This window comes from Rattus norvegicus, chromosome 8, assembly GCF_021556685.1.
Source record: "Rattus norvegicus strain SHRSP/BbbUtx chromosome 8, alternate assembly SHRSP_T2T, whole genome shotgun sequence".
In the NCBI taxonomy this organism is placed as follows: domain Eukaryota; kingdom Metazoa; phylum Chordata; class Mammalia; order Rodentia; family Muridae; genus Rattus; species Rattus norvegicus.
This window is the reverse complement of record NC_141541.1, coordinates 82,427,660-82,435,383: the sequence shown is the minus strand read 5'-3', so window position 1 is coordinate 82,435,383 and position 7,724 is coordinate 82,427,660.

Genomic DNA, 7,724 nt, shown 5'->3' with positions numbered 1-7,724 from the left:
CCAAGTATTTTATTCACACAGCTTGTGCATGCCTCTCATCTCATCGTTTCATCTAAGGAAATTAAGAGTGATTTGCATTTATACTATAGGTTTGTTTTGTCTGTAGTAGAGCTAAAAATTTGTATAGTTCCAAAATGAGTTTAGGTTAGGTTAAGAGATATTCCGCAGGTTGGTTTGTTTGAGAGAGGGAATTCTCGGTGTGAAACTTAACAGAGAAATGCTATGTAAATAATCATAAAAAATATTATGGACATGTTCAAGATTCATAGTCATAGTAAAATGCATGCTTGTAGTCATATACAGAAAGACTGTACTGGAGAGGAGTTCAACAGTGAATGTTAATATTACTGAGAAAGTAGCCCAGTTATAATGCTAAGAGATGAGACATTAGGCATTTAGGTTTTGTTTACAGTAATTTGGTGAGGATGTGATTAGCTCTGGAACATACATATAATTATGTGTGAATATATATCCAGTCACAAATGAACCAAAATACTTAAATACATGCAAATTTGAAATAGATCTATGAATGTGAGTTATTTAAATAATATCTTTAATTGCCTGGAGTATCTGTGTAGCACAAACAATGGTATTGAATTGCATTTGAGGATCTCTGCCTTCCTGTCTGCATATCAAGGGAATAATTTTTCTAAGAAATACATACATATGCATATATGTTCATCCTTGATAGGAGAAAATTATGAGAAAAGAGAAATCTATAAATAATTTTATATATTGAGCATCTCATGAATTGATGTGAGGCATAATTTTAGGATAAAGTATTAAGAATGGCTTTTCAGCTGCTGTATTCCTATTGTTTTATTACAATGAAAGGAAATAGGAAATGGGGAAAATTGAACCCACTGCATCTAAAATGCTGTGGTAATGGGACCAAGGATATTTGGCCAAAGCACAGAGTAACTTGCTGCTTAAATCCCAGCCTCAGGACATCTAGATACAATGAAAGAATCTTCTGCAAAAGTTTAGAGTAGGCATGATGTCGTGTTGGCAGCTGTTTCATGCAAATACAGGGAAGTAGAGTCCCAGGAAGAGAGCATGCTCTGGGTTTTAAGGGTCCAGAGGCTGCAAATGCCTAGTCAGTAACACATTTCTTTTTTCATCCTGTCACACCCCCATGCTAGTGACTAGATTTCATCCATTGAGAATATAGTAGCTTGTAATCTCAGTCCCAGGGAGACAAAGACAGGTAGATCACTGGTCCTCATTGGCTAGCCTGCCCCGAAAATTTATACTGTTCCAGCCAATGAAAGGCTGTCTAAAAAACAAGATAGCCATCACCTGAGGAATAACACCCAAGATTGTCCTCTCTCCTCCACATCCATGTGCACCCCTACTTTACAATCTCACCCATGCATAAAAGAATGTAAAGGAATAGTTACAGATCAAGCACAGATTCAATGCTTACAATACTCAGAATGCTCTGTGATCAGAAGTAGATGTGCACCCTCTTGATTAGAGTCATTAATGCATGAGATTATGCTTTAGGTGAGTTTGGGTGATGAAGAATGGGATGTTTTTGATGATGCTACTGGAATAAAGGACATTGAGACTGCCACTGTATGTGTTGACATATTGAGAACAAGATGAGTGTATGAATTGGGATAAAGTTGGGGGCCCAAGGAATGAGAAGAATATTGAGTCTGTAAACACAGGACACTCCTGCTTGCTCAAAACTCTAGGTCTAGCATAGTGGGTCATGACCCCAAATAGGTCATATATTGATATCCTGCATAACAGATATTTACATTAGGATTCATAACAATAGCAAAATTACAGTTATGAAATAGCAATAAATTTATGGTTGGGCCTCATCACAATATGAGGAATGTATTTAAGGTTCACAGCATTAGGAAGGTTGAGAAGCCCTGTTCTAATGAGAAGAGGCATCAATAAACATCGTGTTATGAAGCAAACCATAGTGATAATTAGACCTTGGTTCAAACAGCTCGTTTTGGTAAAGGAGGTGGATAAAGAAAGATTTTTGTTTCTCCTTCTCAGAGAACTTTAAACTGGCAAACCGTTCAATGGGGATGAAGTATGTATTTCATTTAAATTAGGGGCATGAGACTATCAAGACATTTTTGAACAATAGCTATTTACCTGAAGAGAGTTTTAGGCAATTCTCACCACCCAATTCTCTTGCTGCACCCTTGCTCCAAAATAGTTGGAAGAATGCAGTCAAGTGCACAGAGTCAGAGTGACCCCATTTGAGAGCATCCTAGAGATATATTGCAATAGCTTTCTTCTCCAAATATTGCTTCCTGACTTAGTTTGCTTCCTATTGCTGTGATAAAGACCATGACCCAAACTTGTGAGAGAAAAGGGTCTATTTCAACTTATAGTTATAATCCATCATAAAGGAAAGTCAGGGCAAAAATTTAAGGTAGAAACTTGGAGACAGGAACTAAAGCAGAAGCCATGGAGGACTGCTGTTTACTGGTTTGCTCTCCTTGGCTTGCTAAGCCTACTTTTGCTTACACCCCAGAACTACCTTCCCAAGTGTGGTACCACCCATAGTTAGCTGGGTCCTCTTACGTCAATCACTTATCAAGAATATATCCTACAGACTTTTCTACAGTCAAGTCTGATGGAGGCATTTTTTCAATTGAGGTATCAGACAGGATCAAAATCATGATTCCATATGACTACTAGACTTAGATGATTCTCCTTGTTCTTGTTTCTTCCACTGCCAATGTGATAGTCCAAGGAACATGTGTTCTCTGTTTATATTCAGCCAGTCTTGCTTTCACTGAGCAGAACACACACTCCAAGCGAAGGTAGGAAGCATTGAATCTTGGGGATCCAACTTAGGGATAAAGAGGTGGAGATCTGGGGCACGTAGAGCTATCTTACCATGCCATGGCAAGGTAATGACATGGTTCAGGGTCCCTAATCTCATTCTAGGTTTTCTGTGAATGTCTCTACCTCCTGACCTATCCTTTCTGATGATCATGCTAGTTGACTAAGTTAGCTAAACTGCCTGCCATTGGTATTCCTGATCTTCTAGCTTGCTCAGTTTTATAACTCTCTGTTTGATTTGGTTGGTGGGCGTGGCGTCAAATGAGAATTTTATGGGTTTGATTGTTTATTGCTTGCCATGCTACTTGACAAACTGCATGGAAATGTTTGTGTATTAAACAGTAAAAAAAGAGAAGAGGTACAGTAGTCAAGTGAGAGACTCAACAATATATCGGAGATCATGTTAAGTAGAATACATCATATGGTCTTTTTTCATAAAGTGAATGTCTATTTACGTTTCTCCCGTGGAGTTTGTTGAAATCCCCGAGCTCAATACCATTGAAATGAAATAAGAACAAAGAAGCAAATCTTTACAAATTACGTTTTAAAAGAAAAAAAAGCTCATGCCATTTTAATAAACAGGCTAGAGTTGCTGAAAGGCAGCAGTTGGGACTCTCTGGATATGTAATATTTTTCTGTTTTAGAAACTATACAGTTTATATTTAGAGAGAGCAATAAAATCACTCTGTTACCCTGGCTGCCTCCGGGAACCTAGAAGGTGTAAAACCCCCAAGGACTTGGCCATTTTTTTCCACTTCGTGCAGGAAGTAGAGACTCAGCTTCATCTTCGTATGTTCTAGGTGCTTTAATGATTCAAGACATTAGGTTTATCAGCTTCACCCAGTGTGGAATCACCTGGAAAGGAGTGTTAATGAAGCATTGTCTAGACTAGGTCAGCTTGTAGGTATGCCTGTAAAAAATGAGTTGCCTGGTTAATTAACATGAGAGGGCCAGCCACCGTGGGCAGCACCATTTTCTAGGCTTGGGTTTCTGAACTGTGTAAAGGCAGAGCAAAGAGCTTAGACTACCCATGTGGTGCATTCTTTTCTCCATGCTCTTGACAATGGGTGTAATGTGCATGGGTGCTTCAAATTCCTTCTACCTTGACTACTGACAATGATGGACTGTAACCCGGAATTGTGAACTAAATAAATTCTTCCTTTCTTCCTTAAGTTGTTTTAGTCAGAGTATTTCATCAGTGGGTAATGAAGCCACAAACAGCAAAGAAGTAAGGTCTCTAAATCTCGGTTTATTTGTATAGTGCCTTACCTCTATCTTTAAGCATTGTGTACGAGCCTTGTATGATTCTAGCAGGCTAACAAAAAACAGAGCATAATACACTATTTCTGTTCTCTCAACAGTACCTTGGGTTCTACAGGATTTCAGGAATGGAACTGAATGTTGTAATTCTTTGAGAAATTTTAATTTTTATCTTGTTTAAAGTTCTTTTAAGAACATTAGTCTACCATTTAATGAAAGGCTTTTGAAATCAAAAGCCCAAGGCTAGGTCTTGGAATGTATCTAACTAATACTAATACAATTTCTCATTTAGAACCATGAGCATATGCTATGCCAATGTGAAGTAAGACTGTTGTCTAAAAAATGAGAGATTAGTTATTCAATAGCAGCCAGTCACTCTGACAGCAGACTGTCTTTGGAGGGTAGACCATAAATTGGTCAGTATAAAAGAGTAGTCAACTCTTTGATAGAACATTAGTCAACCCTAACATACCAGATTTTCCATGACATCACAGTTGCTACTTTTGTCTTCTCCATGATCTGCTTATTGGCCTTTATCTTCTTGGCACATGTTGAATTTCTTTCCCCATGTATGATCTCTCTAGTTGCATTGTTACATAGCCAGCTAAAGTTATCATTAAAACATTGAACATAATTTTAAGTGATAAATTACAAAATGGCATTTAAAATGTATGTATTGTGTGTCTTCAGATGTCTACATATGTTCTTTGTATAGTTAATAGATCTTTATAATTCTACATTCTGATTAAGTGTTTGGGTTTTTGATGGTATCCAAGTCTCTTCTTCATCCCTGAAGATTCTTTGCAGCCAAAAATTTCCCTAGAACCCTCAAGGGTCACCAACAGGCAATGGAACATCCATGGCTGAGAGATCTGCTCAGCCTACACCTTAAACTTTCCAGTTTTCATTGTCACCCCTTCTATAGGAAAACCCTCCCTCCATTCATGGGAAAGGACGCTGTTTTCAGAGGACTATGGAAGACCTTAACTTCATGATGAAGGATGGACTCGTCCAGAACTTTAGGGCTTTAGAGTCACTGTGCACAGTTGTAATGAGCAGGTCCAAATCAAAATAAGCAGCAGGTGGGGCTTTACACTTTAGAAGCTCCGTCTGTCATCTCAAAGCCTTCATCTTCCTAACAGTAAAAGCAGAGAAAAGTGAGGTTTTTGAGGATATATTAAGCCAATTGGTGTATACGAGTATCTAAGATGGAGGATGATTTTTATCTTTGGCGATATTATAGTTCTAACAAAGGAGACACCTGAAATAAAATAGCTTTTCTCTACTTTCTGTCTCCCATATGCATGAGGTAATCCACCTGCCGAAATGCCTGCCCAAGTATTTGCTATTTGTGAAGCCTTCCCCCTGGATCAACAGCACAAGAAACCTATACTCCAACCCCAAACCAAGAATGGAGGCCATCAAAATTCTTTTGTACCATTTGTCATTTTTCTTAAATGTTCTTAAAATTTTAAAGTTTAGGAGTCAGTGAAATGCTGAGCTGTAGGCTCCCTTGGAGTTAACCCTTTATAGTGTTCTCCTTTGAGAATCTTAGGAATTTGGACATAGAAAGCTTATATTATTTTAATCTCTGACATTGATATATCAGTAAATTAGATTTTGGCTTATATTTTCATTAAATTCTTTGCTAATACTGGACAAAGTGCAACAATTTTCTAGCTTAATGAATTTTATTTTTCCACACTGACAACTTTAATGAAAACATCAGACTAACAGATGCACCTCTCTTTGAAATATAGAAGACGGAGCATGAATTTAATGATACTACTTTGGTAATAATTCTCAGCTATTGCAGTTTTAATATACTAGCGGTGTTGTGTTAATTGATATTTTATATATTCTCTTTCTCATTATGAAGTTATTATTAGTTTCGACTCAGTTTTAAATTATTTTCAAACACACACACACACACACACACACACACACACACACACACACACGGAGAAATCTGATTATGTAGGGATGTCAAGCCACAAGCATGCTACTCTTAGCTCCAGTGGAAGATGTAGCCGTCAGTGACAGTCCTCTGTGCGAGGAAGCAGGCATGTAAATCTACTTCCTCAGACTTTTTTCTATGCCTTATTGGCAGCAGGCTGTAAAGGAAAAGAAAGTCCCACATCATTAAAGAGGAGAAAGGCATAAATTGCAGTAAATGTCAAGGTTTTCGGTGTCTTTTATCCCTTCAGACATAAAATGTAATCACAGAGGTCAACCTTCTGCTTTAATTAGTTCTTTCATCTGATAGAATGGCAGTGTCATCCCCTGCACTTTTAAGAACCACATGGTAACAATCTACCAGCACTCACCTGCCTGTTCTTGTACATGGTGCAACTCTAAGTCTTAAGAATCACCCCTATTCAGAAGTAAAGCAATGACAGGTGTACTTGTGTCTTTTTCAGTGTTGCATTTTCAACACTGCTTTGTGGCTATCACAAAGCTTATTTTCTAAAGGACTGTCCTTTTCTTTTCTGTTGATACAAAGAGCTACCATGGTCAATAGAACTTTTAAAAGAAATCATTTAATTGGTGTCTTGCTTATAGTTCCAGAGGGTGAGTCCATGACCATTATGCCAAGAAACAAAACAGCATACAAACAGGCATGACTAGAGCAGTCACTGAGAGTTCACATCTGATCTTATCTCCATCAACAAGACCTCACCTCCTAATCCTTCTCAAACAACTCCATCAACCAGACATCAAGCATTCAAATATATGAGCCTCCAGGGGATCATTTTCATTCCAATCTCGAGAACAAAAGTGTGCTGTGTTTCAAAGACTCACTCTACACTTCTGACCTTGGAGAAAATGTGTCCCTGTATGTTAACTGACTTGACACACAAAATTGTTTACATGTAGCAAATACAATATGATATAATTAAGTACAGACAACAGCCCAATCCAAAGATTCCATGCTCCTGAATTCAAACTACCACCAACTGTGACTATATAGGGGGGAAATATACAGTAATTGCAAATATTTGAGAGAAAAATAAGAAACTGCATCTATACCAACATCTTCACACCTTCTCCTCAATACCCCATAAGCAACACAATATGATACCTATTTCGATGTCATCTTGTTGTGTGAGGTATAGTAAGTCAACCAGGGAATCTTTAAAATAAAGCACACACAGGATGAGCATGGGACCTATAAAACATTGACCTATGTTATTTCTATGAAGTTGGAGCAAATGAAGATGTTGGTGTCTGTGGTGATCCTGAAATGACCCATGTCACCCTGCACATGCTCCAGATGTGACTACTCCCGCATAGGACAGAGTGATTAAATGTGGCCAGGAAACAATACAGTTTGCCTGGTGCAGCTATCCTTTTTGTCAAGAGACCATGTAACACTTAGCCTATGCTAATTATCAACAATAAAATATATTACTTGCTGCAGTCAATCTATAAAAACAAATTTCTTGAGCTTATTTCCGTTTTTATTTTTTTTGACCACAAATGCCCTGACCTTTTCTACGAATGTTCCCAGTCCTTGACAATCACCATCTTACTCTCTAGCTCTGAGTTTGGTTTTCGTAGATTCCACAGCCGAATGACACCATGCAGCCCTTTCTTTCTGCGCTAGGCTTATTTCATTCTACATCCGAATCATCCATGTGGCA